Below are 19,795 nucleotides of genomic sequence, written 5' to 3'. Positions count from 1 at the left end.
AACCACCAGGTTTAGGTGCATTTATTACCCTTTTACCATCAGGCTCCTGAACCAGAGTGGATAACTTCACTCACCCTAACATTGAACTGATTCTCACTTTCAAGGACTCTGCAACTCAACAACTCACGTGGTCAATATTTATTTATTTGGTTGTTTGTTATTTGTTTATCTATCTATCTATCTATTTATTTATTTGTTTCTTTTGTATTTGCAGTTTGTCTTCCTCTTCACATTGGTTGCTTCCCAATCTGTGTTTAGTTTTTCACTAATTGTACTTGTTCTATTGTGAATGCCCGCAAGAAAATGAGTCGTTGGGTGACATATATGGAATTTGATAATACATTTACTTCGAGCTTTGAACTTTATTATTATTTTAATGAGAAAATTGTCATTGTTGAAGTACAAACTATTTCCTGTGAATCACAATCTCTGCCCCACTTTCTCTGCAACGTGCCATTGGCAGAAGCAGTGATGTCAATAAATTACTGTTTTACACAACACTCTTTTCACTAAGAGCTGCTTCCACTGCCAATGGCACATTCATTCACAAAGTGCTTTGTGCAGAAAAATATTTCTCTGGGGCACTTAGCTCACCTGACAACTGCCACTTTAGTGATCAATAACACAAGAGATTCTGCAGATGCTGGACATCCAAAGCAACACACACAAATTGCAGGAGGAAATCAGCACGTCAGGCAACATCTATGGAGGGTAATAAAACAGTTGACGTTTTGGGCTGAGATCCTTCATCAGGACTGCAAAGGAAGGGGAGAAAAGGCTCCCCTTATTCCCACTGTTTGTCTCCTGTCAATCAGCCACTGCTTTCTCCATGCTAGAATCTTTCATGTAATACCATGGGCTCTTAACTTGTTAAGCAGCCTCATGTGTGGCACCTTGTCAAAGGCCTTCTAAAAATCTAAGTACACAACATCTACCGATTTTTGTCAATCCTGGCTGTTATTTCTTCAAGAATTCCAACAGATATGTCAAGTAAGGTTTTCTCTTCAGGAATTTAACATGTGCTTCCAAGTACCCCAAAACCACATCCTTAACAATTGACTCCAACATCTTCTCAACCACTGAGGGCAGGCTAACTGGCATAAAATTTCCTTTTTTTTCTGCCTCTCTCCCTTGTTGAAGAGTGGAGGGATATTTGCAATTTTCCAGTCCTCCAGAACTATGCCAGGATCTATCGATTCTTCAAAGATCATTACAAATGCTTCCATAATCTCTTCAGCCACCTCCTTCAGAATCCTGGGGTGCAGACCATTTGGTCTAGATGACTTATCTACTTTCAGACCTTTCAGCTTCCCAAGCACCTTCTCCCTCGTAATGGTAACTTCATTCACTTCTGCCTCCTGACACGCTGGTATACTGCTAGTGTCTTCCACAGTGAAGACTGATGCAAAATACTTATTCAGTTTGTCCACCATTTCCTTGTTCCCCATTACTACCACTCCATTATCATTTTCCAGCAGTCCAATATCTACTCTCGCCTCTCTTTTACACTTCATAAATCTGACGAAACTTTTGGTATCCTCTTTAATACTATTGGCTAGCTTGCCTTTGTAATTCATCTTTTCCTTCTTAATGACTTTTTTAGTTGCCTTCTGGTGGTTTTCAAAAGCTTCCAAAACCTCTAACTTCCTACTAATTTTTGCTCTATTTTATACCCTCTCTTTAGCCTTTATGTTGGCTTTGACTTTCCTTGTTAGCCATGGTTGTGTCGTCCTGATCTTACAATACTTTTTCTTCTTTGGGATGTATATGTCCTACAAATTCCGAATTGCTCCCAGAAACTCCAGCCACTGCTGCTCTGCCATCATCCCTACTTGTGTTCCCTTCAAATCAGCTTTGCTCCTCTTTCATGCCTCTGTAAATTCCTTTTCTCCACTGTAATACAGATACAGTGGCAGAGAGGTCAGACTAAGTATGGTCCACTGGAAAAGGAAATTAAACCCACTCTAGTAAATTGCCAAGAAAATCTTATGGATAAAAGTAACCAGAGATATATGAGAAATACACCAGAAGGTGAGCCCTGCAGGTCTGAAGGTGCCAACCTGCTAATGCGGAAGAACGGAGGACAAGTATGAGTAGTACCAGAGCTAATTACGTGGTTGGATTAAAGCCAAAAGGACATCCAACTGCCGATGTGTCTGGAAATGAAAAGGAGGTCCGATCTTGTAAAGATCGGTACACCATTGGAACCTGGAATATAAGATCCATGTATCAAGGTAAATTAGATGTGGTCAAAAACAAAATGGCAAGACTAAACATTGACATGTTGGGAATTAGAGAACTGAAGTGGACTGAAGTGAACCATTTTACATCAGAAAATGACCAGATCTTCTACTGTGGGCAGGAAACCTGCAGAAAGAATGGAGTGGCTTTAATTGTCAGAAAAAGAGTATCAAAATCAGTGATTGGATACAACTCCAAGAATGATAGAATGGTCGCAATACGACTTCAAGGCAAGCCTTTCAATATCAAGTGATCCAAGTTTATGCCCCAACCACAGATGCCAAAGAGGATGAAATTATCCAGTGAAGAACTGCAGCACCTCCTGGATATGACACCAAAGAAAGGATGTTACATTTACCATTGGAGACTGTAATGCCAAAGTTGGAAATCACTAAATACCTGGAGTAACAGGTAACTTTGGCCTTGAATTACAGAATGGAGCAGGGCATCATCTGGTATAATTTTGCCAAGTTAACTCCCTGCTTATTGCAAATACCGTCTTCCAACAGCCTAGGAGGCAGTTCTATACATGGACATCACCATACTGTCAACACCGCAACCAGATCGACTATATACTTTGCAATCAGAGATTGAAGAGCTCTATACAGTCAGCTGAAACAAGACCAGGAGCAGATTGTGGCTCAGACCATGACCTGCTTCTTGCAATATTCAGAATGAAACTGAAGAACATCAGGAAAACCAAAGTACCATCAAAGTTTGATGTTGATAGCATCCCTCAAGAATATGCCATGGAGGTGAAGAACAGATTCAATGGATTAAACCTGATCGAGAGAAAGCCAGAACTATGGATAGAAGTAAGGAGCATTATACAAGAGGGGTTAACAAAAAATATTGCAAACAAAAAGAAGACCAGCAAAGCAAAATGGCTTTCTGTAGAGGCTCGACAAGTGGCTGAACAGTGAAGAGAAGTGAAGGCCTGTGGAGATTGGAACAGATACCTCCAACTGACCATGAAGTCGAATGGGCAATAGAAAATGTTGCCAATAATAGGACTGCAGGATGTGACAGGATTCCAGTTGGATAGTTTAAAACTTTAAAAGGTGGTGCTGTAAAAGTGTTTCATGCAATTTGCCGGCCGGCAAATCTGGAAAACCTAACAAGGGCCTTCAGAATGGAAAAAAATCAGTTTATATCCCAATTCCCAAGTAGGAAAATGCAAAGGAAAGTTCAAATTACTGAACAATTTCACAAATTTCACATGCTAGCAAGGTAATGTTAAACATCATGCCACAAGACTCCAGCAATATTTGGAACGAAAACTGCCAGATGTACACGTTGGTTTTAGAAGAGGCAGGGGCACCAGGCACCAAATTGCTAACCTAGGCTGGATAATGGAGGAATGAGGGAATTCCAGAAAAGTATTTATCTATGTTTTATTGACTACTCTGAAGCCTTCAACAGTGTAGACCACAATAAACTATGGCAAATCCTTAAAGAAATGGGGATACGTGGACATCTGCCTTATGAGGAACTTGTACGAAGATCAAAAAGCAACAGTTAGAACTGAACGCCGAACCACAAACTGGATTCAAGATTGGGAAAGGAGTACGACAAGGCTGCATACTGTCACCCAACTTATTTAATCTATATGCTGAACACATCATGGGGAATGCTGTTCTAGATGTCTCAAATATTGAAACCAAAATTGCTGGATGAAATACTAACGACCTCAGATATGCAGATGATACTACTCTAATGGCTGAAAGTGAGGAGGGTCTGAGGAAGCTTCTAATCAGAGTGAAAGAAGAAAGTGCAAAAACTGGTTTGTTGCTCAATATTAAGAAAACTAAGATTATGTCGACCAGCCCTGTTAAGTCCGTGGTTATAATTGGAAAGGAAGTGGAAGCTGTGACGGATCTTGCCTTCCTTGGTTCAAAGATTTCTATAGATGGTAACTGCAGCCACGAAATTAAACGGCACTTACTACTGGGGAGTGCAGCAATAGCAAATTTAGATAAAATACTGAAGAGTTGAGACATAACATCGTCTATGAAGACCCGTATAGTCAAGTCTATAGTATTTCCAGTTGTGATGTATGGCTGTGAGAGCTGGACTATTAGTAAGGCTGAATACAAGAGAATCGACATCTTTGAATTTGGATGCTGGAGGAAAGTGTTAAGAGTTCGAAGAACACGAAAAAGATCCAACAAGTCAACACTTGAAGAAATACAGCCAGACTGCTCACTAGGAGGCTTGATTATGAGACAAAAGCTCAAATATTTTGGCCACATCATGAAAAGACAAGATTCCTTGGAGAAGACAAAACAATAAAAAAGTAAAACAGAAGGTAAAAGACGGAGAGGATGACAGAGGCTGCGATGGATAGATATCACTCAGGCAATGCATATGACCTTGGGGGATCTTAGAGAGGCAGTTTCCAACAAGAAGGCTTGGTGTGCAGGAGTCCAGGAGGTCATGAAGTGTCAGACTTGACTTAATGACTGAACAGCAATACTGATACTTCTGACTTTAGCTTCTCCCACTCAAGTTGCAGGGTGAATTCTATCATATTATGATCATTGTTCCTTAAGGGTTCCTTTACCTTAAACTCTCTAATAATTTCTGGTGCGTAATATAACACCCAATCCAGAATGGCTAATGCCCAAGTGGGTTCAACCATGAGCTGCTCTAAAAAGCTATCTTGTAGGCATCTACAAATTCCTCCTCTTGGGATCCAGCACCAACCTGATTTTCCCAATCTACCTGCGTATTGAAATTCCCCCATGAGTATCATAACACACATTTTCTATCTCCCATTGTAATTTGTATCTCCCATCTTTGATGCTATTTGGAGGTCTGTATATAACTCCTATCAGGGTCTTTTTACCCTTGCAGTTTCTTAGCTCTACCCACAAGGATTCTACGCCTCCTAATCCTGTATCACTCTTTTCTAAGGATGAGTTTATTTTTTTTACCAACATAGCCACATCACCCCCTCTGCCTACCTGCCTGTCTTTTTGATACAAGGTGAATCCTTGGATGTTAAATTCCCATCTATAATCTTCTTACAGCCACATTTCAGTGATGTCTACAATGTCACAAGTACATACCAATCTCTAACTGTGCTACAAGTTCATCTACCTTATTCCGCATATTCTGTGTACCCAAATATAATAGCTCCAGTCCTGCATTCATCACCCTTTTCAATTTTATCCCCCTTTTACAGTGCAACTCATCCCTTTGACTGCAATTTTGCCCTAACATCAGGCTCTTCTTGCTTGCTGTCTCACTACACACTGCCTCTGTATGTAAACCTATTACCCCATCCTCAGCACTATCACTCCATAAGACCATAAGACCATAAGACAAAGGAGCAGAAGTAGGCCATTCAGCCCATCGAGTCTGCTCTGCCATCTTATCATGAGCTGATCCATTTTATCCTATTTAGCCCCACTGCCCCGCCTTCTCACCATAACCTTTGATGCCCTGGCTACTCAGATACCTATCAATCTCTGCCTTAAATACACCCAATGACCTGGCCTCCACTGCTGCCTGTGGCAACAAATTCCATAGATTCACCACCCTCTGACTAAAAATTTTTTTTCGCATTTCTGTTCTGAAAGGGCGCCCTTCAATTCTGAAGTCATGCCCTCTCGTACTAGACTCCCCCATCACGGGAAACAACTTTGCCATATCCACTCTGTCCATGCCTTTTAACATTCAAAATGTTTCTATGAGGTCTCCCCTCATTCTTCTAAACTCCAAGGAATACAGTCCAAGAGCGGACAAACGTTCCTCATATATTAACCCCCTCATTCCCGGAATCATTCTAGTGAATTTTCTCTGTACCCTCTCCAACGTCAGCATATCCTTTCTTAAATAAGGAGACCAAAACTGCCCACAGTACTCCAAGTGAGGTCTCACCAGCGCCTTATAGAGCCTCAACATCACATCCCTGCTCCTATACTCTATTCCTCTAGAAATGAATGCCAACATTGCATTTGCCTTCTTCACTACTGACTCAACCTGGAGGTTAACTTTAAGAGAATCCTGTACGAGGACTCCCAAGTCCCATTGCATCTCAGAACTTTGAATTCTCTCCCCATTTAAATAATAGTCTGCCCGTTTATTTTTTCTGCCAAAGTGCATAACCATACACTTTCCAACATTGTACTTCATTTGCCACTTCTCTGCCCATTCTTCCAATCTATCCAAGTCTCTCTGCAGACTCTCCGTTTCCTCAGCACTACCGGCCCCTCCACCTATCTTCGTATCGTCAGCAAACTTAGTCACAAAGCCATCTATTCCATAATCCAAGCCGTTGATGTACAATGTAAAAAGAAGCGGCCCCAACACTGATCCCTGTGGAAGACCATGGTAACTGGCAGCCAACCAGAATAGGATCCCTTTATTCCCACTCTCTGTTTCCTGCCAATCAGCCAATGCTCTATCCACGTATGTAACTTTCCTGTAATTCCATGGGCTCTTATCTTGTTAAGTAGCCTCATGTGTGGTACCTTGTCAAAGGCCTTCTGAAAATCCAAATATACAACATCCACTGCATCTCCCTTGTCTAGCCTACTGGTAATTTCCTCAAAAAATTGTAATAGGTTTGTCAGGTAGGATTTTCCTTTAAGGAATCCATGCTGAGTTCTGCCTATCTTCTCATATGCCTCCAGGTACTCTGTAACCTCATCCTTGACAATTGACTGCAACAACTTCCCAACCACCGACGTCAAGCTAACAGGTCTATAATTTCCTTTTTGCTTCCTTGCCCCCTTCTTAAATAGCGGAGTGACATTTGCAATCTTCCAGTCTTCCGGAACCATGCCAGAATCTATCGACTTTTGAAAGATCATCGCTAATGCCTCCGCAATCTCCACAGCTACTTCCTTCGGAACACGAGGGTGCATTCCATCTGGTCCGGGAAATTTATCTCCCTTCAGACTATTCAGCTTCCTGAGTACTTTCTCTGTCGTAATTGTGACTGCGCACACTTCTCTTTCCTGCCACCCTTCAGTGTCCGGTATACTGCTGATGTCTTCCTCAGTGAAGACTGATGCAAAATACTCGTTCAGTTCCTCTGCCATCTCCTCATCTCCCATTACAATTTCTCCAGTATCATTTTCTATCAGTCCTATGTCTACTCTCACCTGTCTTTTACTATTTATATACTTGAAAAAGCTTTTAGTATCCTCTTTGATATTATTTGCTAGTTTCCTTTCATAGTTAATCTTTTCTCTCTTAATGACCTTCTTGGTTTCCTTTTGTAAGGTTTTAAAAACTTCCCAATCCTCTGTCTTCCCACTAATTTTTGCTTCCTTGTATGCCCTCTCCTTTGCTTTAACTTTGGCTTTGACTTCTCTTGTCAACCACGGTTGCATCCTTTTTCCACTCGAAAATTTCTTCTTTTTTGGAATATACCTGTCTTGCACATTTCTCATTTCTCGCATAAACTCCAGCCACTGCTGCTCTGCCGTCTTTCCCGCCAGTGTCTCTTTCCAGTCAACTTTGGCCAGTTCCTCTCTCATGCCACTGTAATTTCCTTTACTCCACTGAAACACCGACATGTCAGATTTCGGCTTCTCTTTTTCTAATTTCACAGTGAACTCAATCATGTTATGATCACTGCCTCCTAAGGGTTCCTTCACCTCAATCTCTCCAATCACCTCCGGTTCATTACACAATACCCAATCCAGTACAGCTGATCCCCTAGTGGGCTCAACAACAAGCTGTTCTAAAAAGCCATCTCGCAGACATTCTACAAATTCTCTCTCTTGAGATCCAGTGCCGACCTGATTTTTCCAATCTACTCGCATGTTAAAATCCCCCACAATTATCATAACACTGCCTTTCTGACAAACCTTTTCTATTTCCAGTTGTAATTTGTAGTCCACATCCCTGCAGCTGTTTGGAGGCCTATAAATAACTGCCATCAGTTCCCATCCAGTTCCAGTTCCCATCCCCCTGCAAAATTAGTTTAAACCTCCCGAACAGCTCTATGAAACCTGCCCGCAAGGATACTGGTCCTCCTTGGGTTCAGGGATCCATCCCTTTTGTACAAATCATATCTTCCCCGGAAGAGATCCAGAAATCTGAACCTCCGACTCCTGCACTAGATCCTCAGCCACACATTTATCTGCCAAATGCTCCCATTCTTACCCTCGCTGGTGCAAGGCACAGACAGCAATCCCGAGATTACTACCCTGGAGGTCCTGCTTTTCAGCTTTCTACCTAGCTCCTTAAAATCTCTCTTCAGGATCTCCTCGCCTTTCATGCCATTCATGTACTTCTTATGTAATGCATTATGTAAACAAAGAATGCTTAATCAAACATTATATTTACAAAATTACTCAAATACTCAAAATTACTCAAATAACGCTGAAATATTAAATACAATACAAATAAGGAGAAAACGTTTCAGGAAAGTATCGCCTCTATCTCATTGAATAGTAAAAACCTGTCTAAGGGCAGATACATTCTCTTTGAACACAGAACAATCTGTTTGAAAGAAGTCAGCACATCGAGCAGCATCCCTGATGGAGAGTTGGGGGAAGGAATTGTCAATGTTCCAGGTAGAGACTCTGTGTTATTATGTTCTCTATAATGTGCTTGACCCAAAAGGGTACAGAGAATGACCTTTTTGTCTTTTTTATTGGATGTTGTTTGAAGACCAGGTTGAATGGTGGGGCTTCACTTGTTCATTTAGAGAATCATGTCAAAACAATGTCAAGTGTTTGGTTGTGGGGGGGGAAGGTGGATAAATTACTTTAATAATTTAACTTTAATTTCCATAAGACCGTAAGATATAGGAGCAGAGTTGGGTCATATGGTCCATCGAGTCTTCTTTGACATTCCATCATGGCTGATTTATTATCCCTCTCACCCTGTTATCCTGCTTTCTCCCTGTAACCTTTGATGCCTGGACTAATCAAGAACCTATCAACTTCTACTTTAAATACACCTGTTGACTTGGCCCCCACAGCTGTCAGTGACAGTGAATTCCACAGATTCACCACTCTACCTAAAAAAGTTCCTTCTCATTTCTATTCTAAAGGGACATCATTGTGTTCTGAGGCTGTGCCCTCTGGTACTAGATTCTCCCACCATTGGAAACATCTTCTCACGTCCTCTCTATCTAGGCCGTTCAATATTCAGTAGATTTTAATGAGATCCACCCCCCCCCCCAATTCTTCTAAATTCCAGTGAATACAGGCTCAGAGCCTTCAAACACTCCTCATGTGGTACACTTCCACTACTAGCATCATTCTTATAAACTCTTCTGGATGCTCTCCAATGACAGCAAATTGTTTCTGAGATATGAGGCCTAAAACTGCTCATAATACTCCAAATGTGGTCTAACCAATGACTTAAAAAGCCTCAGCTTTTATATTCTAGTCCTCTCAAAATGAATGCTAATATTACATTTGCCTTCTTTGCAAGTGACTCAGCCTGCAAGTTTGCCTTTAGGGCATTCTGCACAGGGACTCCAAAGCCCCTTCGCACTTCCGATTTCTGAATTCACTTCTTGTTTAGATTTGTAAAGCAATCAGCATTTGAAATTGAAAGGCATGATGTTAGATTCAGATATAGGGTCCAGAAATGATAAGGGCAAAAAATTATTTCAAGCAAATTATGCAGTCAAGCATTGAAAACCACATGTCCCAACTCCCTGCATTCCAGGCAAGGAAACTATTATTGGCTTGTACCTGCTTGGTAGCAATCGGAACAGAAAACAGGCTGTTAATAAACCCTTACATATGTCTTTTCCCATATCTGTCTAAAAATATTAGTATTTGGTTATGTCTGGTTGAAGTGTAAGATGATTCACGAGTTGGTTTGGAATGTCCCTAAAAATAGGATTTTTGGAGAAATGATCTACAAAATGGTGGACAATATACATCCAGTGACCAATTTATGAGATGCCTCCTGTGCATAATAAAGTGGGCACTGAACGTATGTTTGTTGTCTTCTGCTGCTGTAGCCCATCCCCTTCAAGGTTCAACGTGTTGTGCATTCAGAGATGCTCTTCTGCACGCCACTCTTATAACATGTAGCTATCTGAGTTACTGTTGCCTTCCTGTCAGCATGAACCAGTCTGACTATTCTCTTTTGACCTCTCTCATTAAAAAGCTGTTTTCACCAGCAGAACTGCCGCTCCCTGGATGTTTTTTTCTGTTTTTGAACCCATTCTCTGTAAACTCTGTCGACTGTTCTGTGAAAATGCCAGGAGATCAGCAGTTTATGCAATACAGTACTCAAACCACCCCATCTGGCACCAACAATCATTCCATGTTCAAAGTCACTTAGATCATATTTCTTCCCCGTTCTGATATTTGGTCTGCACAACAACTGAACCTCCTGACCATGTCTGCATGCTTTTATGCACTGAGTTGCTGCCACATAATTGGCTGATTAGATATTTGCTTTAATGAGCAGATGTACGGGTGCACCTAATAAAGTAGCTACTGAGTGTACAATTCTGCCCATCCACCTCTGCGAGCACATTTCTACCATTAACTGAGTTCATTCTCCATTGTAATCTTGACACAGTAGAAGTATGAATTTACAAATCTGCCCAAAATCAAATCACAATTAGAACAGTACAGCACTGTACAGATTCTATTGCCCACGATGTTGTAACCTATTCCATGATCAATCTAACTCTTCTGTGCTACACAGCCAATAACCCTCCATTTTTCTTTCATCCATGAGCCCATCTAAGGGACTCTTAAATGTTCGTATTCTATCAGCCTCCACAACCATTCCCGGAAGTGCGTTCCAGGCACTCACCTCTCTCACTCTAAATTAACAGAGGCAATGGCTGAGAAATTCTTTTTCATAGTACAACACTTTTATGCACTCTGCAGTAAAACATTACTTAACATTTGGTGTATATATCAAACAGCCACATCAACTTTTCTGCTAATGTCTCACAATTCTAAACATAGAACGTAGTATGTTGAATGGTGTAGGATGAATTGCAAATACATGTTTTTTGCACAGAACATAGAACATGGAATACAAAAGATAGAACACTACAGCCCAGTACTTGCCCTTCGGCCCATGTTGTGCCAACCTTTCAACCTACTCTTAGATCAAACTAGCCCTTCCCTCCTACATAGTGCTCCTTTTTTTTCTATTATCTATGTGTCTATCTAAGAGTTTATTTGAGTAGCACACACAAAATGTTGGAGGAACTCAGTAAGGCAGGCAGCAACTATGGAGAGGAGAAAAGAGTCGACTTTTTGGGCCGAGACCAGAATTTCGTAAATATATTAAAGAATTTTGTTCATATAAATGAATTTAAGAAAGTAAGAAATTAGTTTTTTATTTATATAAATGAATATAAGGGGTTCTTGTATTCCTAGCAGGGCGTTCCATGCACTCCACCACTCTATGTAAATCTGACAACTCCCCCTATATTTTCCTCTAGTCATCTTAACATTATTAGCCATTTCTGATTGGGAAAAAGCCTCATCCTAAGTGAGACTGTGTGAGAGAGGCTGGCTCTAGGATAAACAATATATGGTGCTGTGTACAGTAGAAATTGGCCTTCCAGCATCTGCTCTGCATTCCTTGAACACCACCTCCTTTCATGCAGGAAATCACAGAATGAAGAATTCCTGTGGAATGAGTCACTTTCCTCCCATGCTGCTCGCTCTGATTGAAGAAAATGGCACAGGCTTTTAAACAGCAAATACTAGATTTCACCAAGATCATTTGCTCCAAAGTAACACACCCAAAATGCTGGAGGAGCTCAGCAAGTCAGGTAGCATCAATGGAGAGGAATATGCAGTCGACATTTTGGGCCAGAGCCCTTCGTCAACATTGGACCTGATCTGCTGAATTCCTCCCATATTTCGTTTGTGTTACTCTGAATTTCCGGCATCTGCAGAATCTCTTGTGTATACCATTTACTCCAAAGTAGCTAGTTCATTACTCAACCCCTTTATTGCTGAAGTTATTTTTATCACCTCTTGTTTACTTACTGTCCTCCTACTGTCCCAGACATCAGCTGGAAAGAACGAAGATGTCTTGGTTCAACATTTCGTCCAAAGGTTACTACATCTGACAGCACAGCACGACCTCGGTTTTGAACCTCGGTTACGCTAGGTTTTTGCACTCAGCATTCTCAGGTGGTAATTGAATCTTCTGAATCAGAGACAAGGTCAACATTTTACTCAAGTAATGAAAAAGGATCAATAAAACTTCAAACATTTGTTCCTCTGTTGTTCAGAATTCCCAGTGGCTAGCTCCCAGTTCCCAGGCTTCTTTTAAATTCACAAGGGCCTTAGTTACTGTGGTCTCTTTAAACACACAGTGGTCTTGTTTCCCGCACTTGCTTTAAACTCACCAGGGCTGTTTCTCACATTCCATTAAAAACCACCACATTCACTGGAAACATTATTATATTACTGTATAATGATTTATTTTTTAATGATATCTAGAGAAGGGAATTTTGAAAGTAGGTTAGGTTTTAATAGGAATTATGCCCAACAATTTAGGCAATTTGTCGTCCAGCATCATTAAATTCCCAAGGGTGCAGGATAATCAGAGTGACACAAGAGATTCTGCATACATCCTGAAGAAGAATCTCAGCCCAAAATATTGACTCTTTATTCCTCTCCATAGACACTGCCTGACCTGCCGAGTTCCTCCAGCCTATTTTGTGTGTTACTTGAGATAATCATAGTTCCACTGTAGTCACTGAACACAGTTCAGGTTGGCAACTCAGCAAGAATGTTTGGAAGTGATTAGCTAAAGAAGTGACATTTTTTAGGAAAAGAAGTGTTAGGAACTACCGAGAGAATTGGAAATGGAATTGGAATTGGAATTGGAACTGGTTTATTATAGTCAATGTATCAACATACAGTGAAAAGCTTGTCCTGCATAATGTTCATGCAGATCAATTCATTACATTACATTGAGGTGGAACAAGGTAAAACAATAACAATGCAGAATAAAGTATACCAGCTGCAGAGAGAGTGCAGTGCAGGTAAACAATAAAGTGGAAGATCATAACAAAGTAGATTGTGAGGTCAAGAGTCCATCTTATCATTCAAGATTTTGATAGTTGCCCATCAAGTGCTGTTTCATTCCCCTCACCTTATCAGACAGGTTACCGCTCCTCACTGACACTTAATCGGTTTTCCAACGCACAGGCCACTGCTCTGGCTTGAGCGCCTATTACTGTTGTCATAGAGTTATAGAGCACTACGGCGCTCAAACTTCTACCCAACTATTATTCTGTCTAGTCCTATCGATCCACACCTTATCAAACTTCTCTTCAATGTTGAAATCAACCTGCATCCATCACCACTACTGGCAGCTCGTCCTACATTGTTACAGCCTCTCACAGTGAAGAAACCGCGCTCCCCCCCCCCACCCCCCCCCCCCGTTCCCTCTTAAATATTTCACCTTTCATTTTTGGAATCATCTGTAAAAATCAGTTTGTTCTCCTTTTCCCTTGTGTACAGAAGAATGACAATATCGATCATCTTGAATCTTAACCGATGACTAGTTTCACCAAACTGCGACAGAAAAAGCCTGCTTATGTTAACCCTTTCTATATCCTTTATAATTTTGAATGATTCACACAAGTAGGATATGTTCTAAGTCAGTTAAAAACAAATCTAAAATCTGTTTTCTTGCATCCACTGGAATTTTGTAGTAAGTTGTAGTCTCCTTAAACCAATATTTGAAGTTAGATTTTGCTTAATATGATTAATGCTTACACTAACTTTATACTTTCTGTTTATTACAAGGCATCTGTGACATGTGTCCCTGTGAGGTAGGGCACAGTGGTATAACATTGCTCCCTGTACCAACAGGCAAGCAGCTGTGCAGTCCTCAAATAAGATAAAATACAGGCCCGGAAATATTTTTATCCAAATTGAGATGAAGCTTAGCTCTTCTTCTCTCGTATAAAATATTCCATCTGTGTGACCTTCATTAAGGACCCCCACCATCCAGGCCATGTTCTCTTTTTCGTGCTGCCATCCTAAAGTCCAACACCAGCAGGTTCGGGAACAGTTATTACCCTTCAACAATCAGCCTCCTGAATCAGCAAGGATAACTTCACTCACCTCAACTCTGAATTGATACCACAACTTACCGATTCACTTTCAAGAATTCTATAAGTCGGGTTCTCGTTGGTATTTATTTATTCATTTTGTATTTGCACAGTTTGACTTCCTTTGCACATTGGTTATTTGTCAGTTTTTGTGTGTAGTTTTTCACTGATTCTTTTGTATTTCTCTTTTCCAGTGTGATTACCTGCAAGAAAATTAATCTCAAGGTAGTATATGGTGATATATTTATACTTTAATAAAAACTTACTTTGAACTTTGACCTTGTGCATGTCATGTGAAACTGAACAAACCAAATGCAAAGGCGAATTACTCACCCCAGCCACCATTAACAAAATAACATTAGTTGTAGTCTTACAGGTGGCGCATCTGAATGTTAACCCTGTTGTGGGGCATAGCTTTCCTCAGGTTAAACCTAAGTTCTGCAGATGCCGGTCATCCTGAGAAACACACACAAACTGCTGGTGGATCTCAGCAGGTCAGGTGGCATCTATGGAGGGGAATGAACCGTCAACATTTTGGGCAGAGACCAGATGAAGGGTCTCAACCTGAAACATTGACTGTATAATTATTCCATACAGGTGCCTGACTTACTGAGTTCCTCAAGCATTTTATGGAACATAGATCATAGAAGGTTATAGCACAATAAAGGCTCTTCAGTCCACAATGTTGTGCTGACATTTTAACCTGTTGTAAGACCAATCTAACCATTCCCTCCTATATAACTCCTCAGTTTTCCGTCATCTATGTCCTAGCGTCCAAGAGTTTTTCAGCTGCTCCTTATGTATCTTTAATGTGTCTTGTCTAAGTTCCATTCTGTACCTTTCTAACATTCTTTAAGAACAGGCTCTTGGCATGGTATGTTCCACTGTCTCCTGTGTGACCCAGTGTTAGATATCCTTTCTTGCCACTCCTGGGAAGTAAATCAAGACTTCTTACCATATAACAACAAGGCATTGCAGAGGCAACAAAGATTAGACCATAAGATCATAACACATAAAAGCAGAATTAGGCCATTCAGCCCATTGAGTCAGTTCTGCCATTCGATCATGGCTGATTTATATTCCCTCTCAACTCTATTCTCCTACCTTTTCCCATAAATTTTGATGCCCTTACTAATCAAGAACCTATCAACCTCCGCTTTATATATAACCGATGACTTGGCCTCCACAGCTGCCTGTGGCAATGAATTCCATAGATTCACCTCCCTCTGGCTGAAAAAATTCTTCCTCATCACTGATCCAAAAGAACAGATTCTGAGGCTGTGCCCTCTCGTCCTAGACTCCTCCACTTACAGGAAACATCCTTTCCCCATCCTCTCTATCAATGTTTTTCAATAGTCAGTTAGTTTCAATGAGATCCTTCCTCATTCTTCCAAACTCCAGTGAGAACAGACTCCAAGCCATCAAATGCTCCTTGAACATTAGCCCTTTCAGCCCCTGGGTTCATTCTCAAGAACCACTTCTGGACCATCTTCAATGTCAGTGCATCCTGGGTGGAGTGGGGGTGAGAGATGAAAGGCTTGTTCTACGAACCAAAGAGGCTAAGTATTTCTCCCAGCTGAACGGACGTGCGCAATGCAACAGTCAGGTTATTAGACGAACGGTGAAAATTTTGTCTTGCATACTCATTACATAGAGCTTTGAGGTAGAACAAGATAAAGCAATAACCATGCAGAATAAAGATTAATAGTTACAGGGAGAGTACAGTGTTGACAAACAATAAAGTGGAAATTCATTATGGAGTAGATTGTGAGGTCAAGAACCCATCTTATCATACAAGAGCAACACACACAAAATGCTGGAGCAGGTCACGCAGCATCTCTGGAAGTGAGTCAACATTTCAGACCAAGACTCCTCATCAAGAAGAGACCTGTTCTTTATAACTGCCTTTCAAGTGTGTAACAATAGCTATCCCTTCCAAAAGATTAACTCGCATTAAGGCTTATTTGAAGCAACCATTAACCTTGAAAGTTTCACGAAAACATTAACTGATGGTGCCTTTAATTTCACAAAGAAATGCAAATGGTTTAATAGTAACATACATCAAAGTTGCTGGTGAACGCAGCAGGCCAAGCAGCATCTATAGGAAGAGGCGCAGTTGACGTTTCAGGCCCAGACCCTTCGTTAGGACTAACTGAAGGAAGAGTGAGTAAGGGATTTGAAAGCTGGAGGGGGAGGGGGAGATGCAAAATGATAGGAGAAGACAGGAGGGGGAGGGATAGAGCCGAGAGCTGGACAGGTGATAGGCAAAAGGGGATACGAGAGGATCATGGGACAGGAGGTCCGGGAAGAAAGACAAGGCGGGGGGGGTGACCCAGAGGATGGGCAAGAGGTATATTCAGAGGGACAGAGGGAGAAAAAGGAGAGTGAGAGAAAGAATGTGTGCATAAAAATGAGTAACAGATGGGGTACGAGGGGGAGGTGGGGCCTTAGGGGAAGTTAGAGAAGTCAATGTTTATGCCATCAGGTTGGAGGCTACCCAGACGGAATATAAGGTGTTGTTCCTCCAACCTGAGTGTGGCTTCATCTTTACAGTAGAGGAATGGTTTAATAGTGTTTGTTTTGTCACCTGATCATCTCATCAGACAGGTTGCCACTCCTCACTGACATTGACTCTGCTGTCTGCTCCACAGGCTTGTGTACATTCTGCTGTTGCCACAGAGTCACAGATCACCACAGCAAGGATACAGGCCCTTCAGCCCATCTAGTCAATGCTGAACTATTATTTCATCTAGTCTCATTCCTCTGCACTTGGACCATCTCCCTCAATACCCCTCTCATCTATGTACTTATTCAAACCTCATAAATATTGCAGTTGAACCCAAATCCACCACTTCCGCTGACAGCTTATTCCACACTCTGAGTGAAGAAGATTCCCCTTAAATACCTCACTTTTCTCCCTCAACCTATGACTTCTAGTTCAAGTCTCTCCCAATTTCAGTGGAAAAAGCCCACTTGCATTTATCCTGCAGTATCTAAACCTCTCATAATATTGTCTAGTTCACACAATACTGTAGAAACTGTCCTAAAACATTTTAAAAGAAAAAAAAGTTGTAGTGTCTTTAAACCATTGCTGGAAGTTAGACTTTGTTTAGTATGATTAGTACTTGGACTTTATTCTACTGTTCACTGTGACATGAATCCCTGTGAAGTAGGGCACAGTGGTACAGCATTGTTCATTGTACCAACAGGCAAGCAGCTGTGCAGTCCCCAAATAAGATAAAATACAGGCCCGGAGATATTTTTATTTGAACAAAATATTCCATCTGTGCAACCTTTTGTGCCTGTGACATTGTGTGTTTTGCGATACTGAACAAGTCAAGCGAAAAGACAGGTCTGTGTCTAATTACCCATCTCAGCCAAAGTTAGCAAAATACCATTAGCCTTACAGATGGCATACAGTATTTTAATGTTAACTCCATTTCCTACACCCTGCTGTTGGGGCAGAGGTTTCATTAGGTTAAGCTCCAAGTTCTGAATTCAATAGAAACAAGAGTTTCTGCAGATGCTGGAAATCTTGAGCAAGGCACACAATATACTGGAGGAATTCAGCAGGTCAGGCAGCTTCCATGGGGGGGAATAAACAGTCAATGTTTTGGGAAGAGACCCTTGATGTCTTGACGAAGGGTCTCGGCTGAAACATCAATTGTTTATTCCCCTCCATAAATGCTGAGTTCTTCGAACTTAGAACATAGAAGATTATAGTCCAATACAGGCCCTTCTGCCCATAATGTTGTGCTGACCCTTAAACCTGTTCTAAGATCAATCTAACCATTCCCTTCTATATAACTCTCCATTTTTCCATCATCCATGTCCCATCATCTAAGAGTTTTTTAAATGGTCCTTATGTATCTTTGATGTGTCTTGTCTAAATTCCATTCTGTACCTTTCCAACATTTTTTAAGAACAGGCTCTTAGTATGGTATGTTCAACTGTTATCTGTGAATCCCAGTGTTAGATTTCCTTTCCTGCCGCTCCTGGGACTTCTTACCACATAACAGCAATGAAGACATAGACATTAGAAGCAATGAAGATTAGGCCATAAGAATGTAACACATAACAGCAGAATTAGGCCATTCAGCCCTTTGAATCTATTCTGCCATTCTATCACGGCTGATTATTATTCCCTCTCAACTCTATTCTCTTGCCCTCTCCCCATAACTTTGATGCCCCTACTAATCAAGAACCTATCCACCTCCGCTAATCAAGAACCTATCCACCTCCGCTAATCAAGAACCTATCAACATCCCAACGACTTGGCCTCCGTATCCATGTGTGGCAATGAATTCACCTCCCTCTGGCTGAAGAAAGTCCTCCTCATCACTGTTATATAAAAGGACAGACTCTGAGGCTGTGCCCTCTGGTCCTAGACTCACACACTACAGGAACCATCCTCGGCATGTCCTGTCTATCTGACATTTCAACATTCAATAGGTTTCAATGAGATCCCCATCATTCTTTGAACTCCAGGGAGTACAGACCATGAGCCATCAAGCACTCCTCAAACGTTAATTCTTTCACTCCTGGGATCATTCTCACGAACCTCCCCTGATCCCCTGCAAGGCCAGCATGTCTTTTCTTAGATATGGAACCCAAAACTGCTCACAATACTCCAAATGTTGTCTGACCAATGCCCTATAAAGCCTCAGTATCACACATTGGCACCACTTTCTCCACTACAAATAGACCGACTCCATTAATCATTGCTCTATAAGCATCCATAATATAAGCTTGATCTATTGGCATCATATGCCAGAGTTTTTATTGTTGCTCGTCAAGAGAATGGGACCTTCAAAAGTAGTTCAGGTTGCGCTGAACTTGATCAGAATCCCATATAATGGGGCTTTATAGGTATTAGCAACATCCCAATAAACAAAGGTAACGACGGCACAGATTAGAAGCTGATTGACGCAGTGCTCGCACTGGTTACTCAGCTGTGAAGCAACCACGGCTTTTATTATCAGTGATAAAGGGAGATGTCGAAACAGCCCCTCCCCTCCCTGCCTCAATCATTCACCACTTAGTTGATGTGTTGCAGGGACAGGCTGGGGGGAGTGGGGGGTGATAAAAGGCCTGTTCTGTGAACCAAAGCTGCTAAGTACTTCTCCCAGCTGAATAGACATGGACAATGCAACAGTCAGGTTATTAGAGAGCTTCAAACACTTCACCACAGTGGGATGCCCTGAGAGAGGGGCAAAGGACAATGGGTTTGGTTCATGATGAAGGTGTGGAGCCTTGCTTTGAAGCTATTTGAAGCCAGAGTAGCTGGGTGTGCCCTATAATGGACACCTACACTGATCTTTACACAGTACGAATTACTTAACCAGCTTTGGGAATAAGAGGGTTAAAAAAAATCAAACAAAAAACTGCAGATGCTGAACATATAAAAAAATGGAAATATCAGTAAGTCAGGACACAGTTGTGAGAATAGACACAGTTAATGTTTCAAGACAAAGAAACTCCGTCGAGAGAGGATTTTCTGAATCAACAGCTTTTATA

The 19,795-nt window shown here is 41.3% G+C and overlaps 1 pseudogene; it reads left to right on the top strand.

Annotated features, from left to right (window-relative positions):
* Positions 1-2,089: 2,089 nt before the first annotated feature.
* On the top strand, positions 2,090-3,164 carry LOC134357882 (craniofacial development protein 2-like; annotated as a pseudogene).
* The last annotated feature ends 16,631 nt before the right edge of the window (positions 3,165-19,795 follow it).

Source organism: Mobula hypostoma, chromosome 2 (genome assembly GCF_963921235.1).
Source record: "Mobula hypostoma chromosome 2, sMobHyp1.1, whole genome shotgun sequence".
NCBI lineage: Eukaryota > Metazoa > Chordata > Chondrichthyes > Myliobatiformes > Myliobatidae > Mobula > Mobula hypostoma.
Note: the sequence above shows the minus strand (reverse complement) of the source record. Positions and strands in the feature narration are given on the sequence as shown.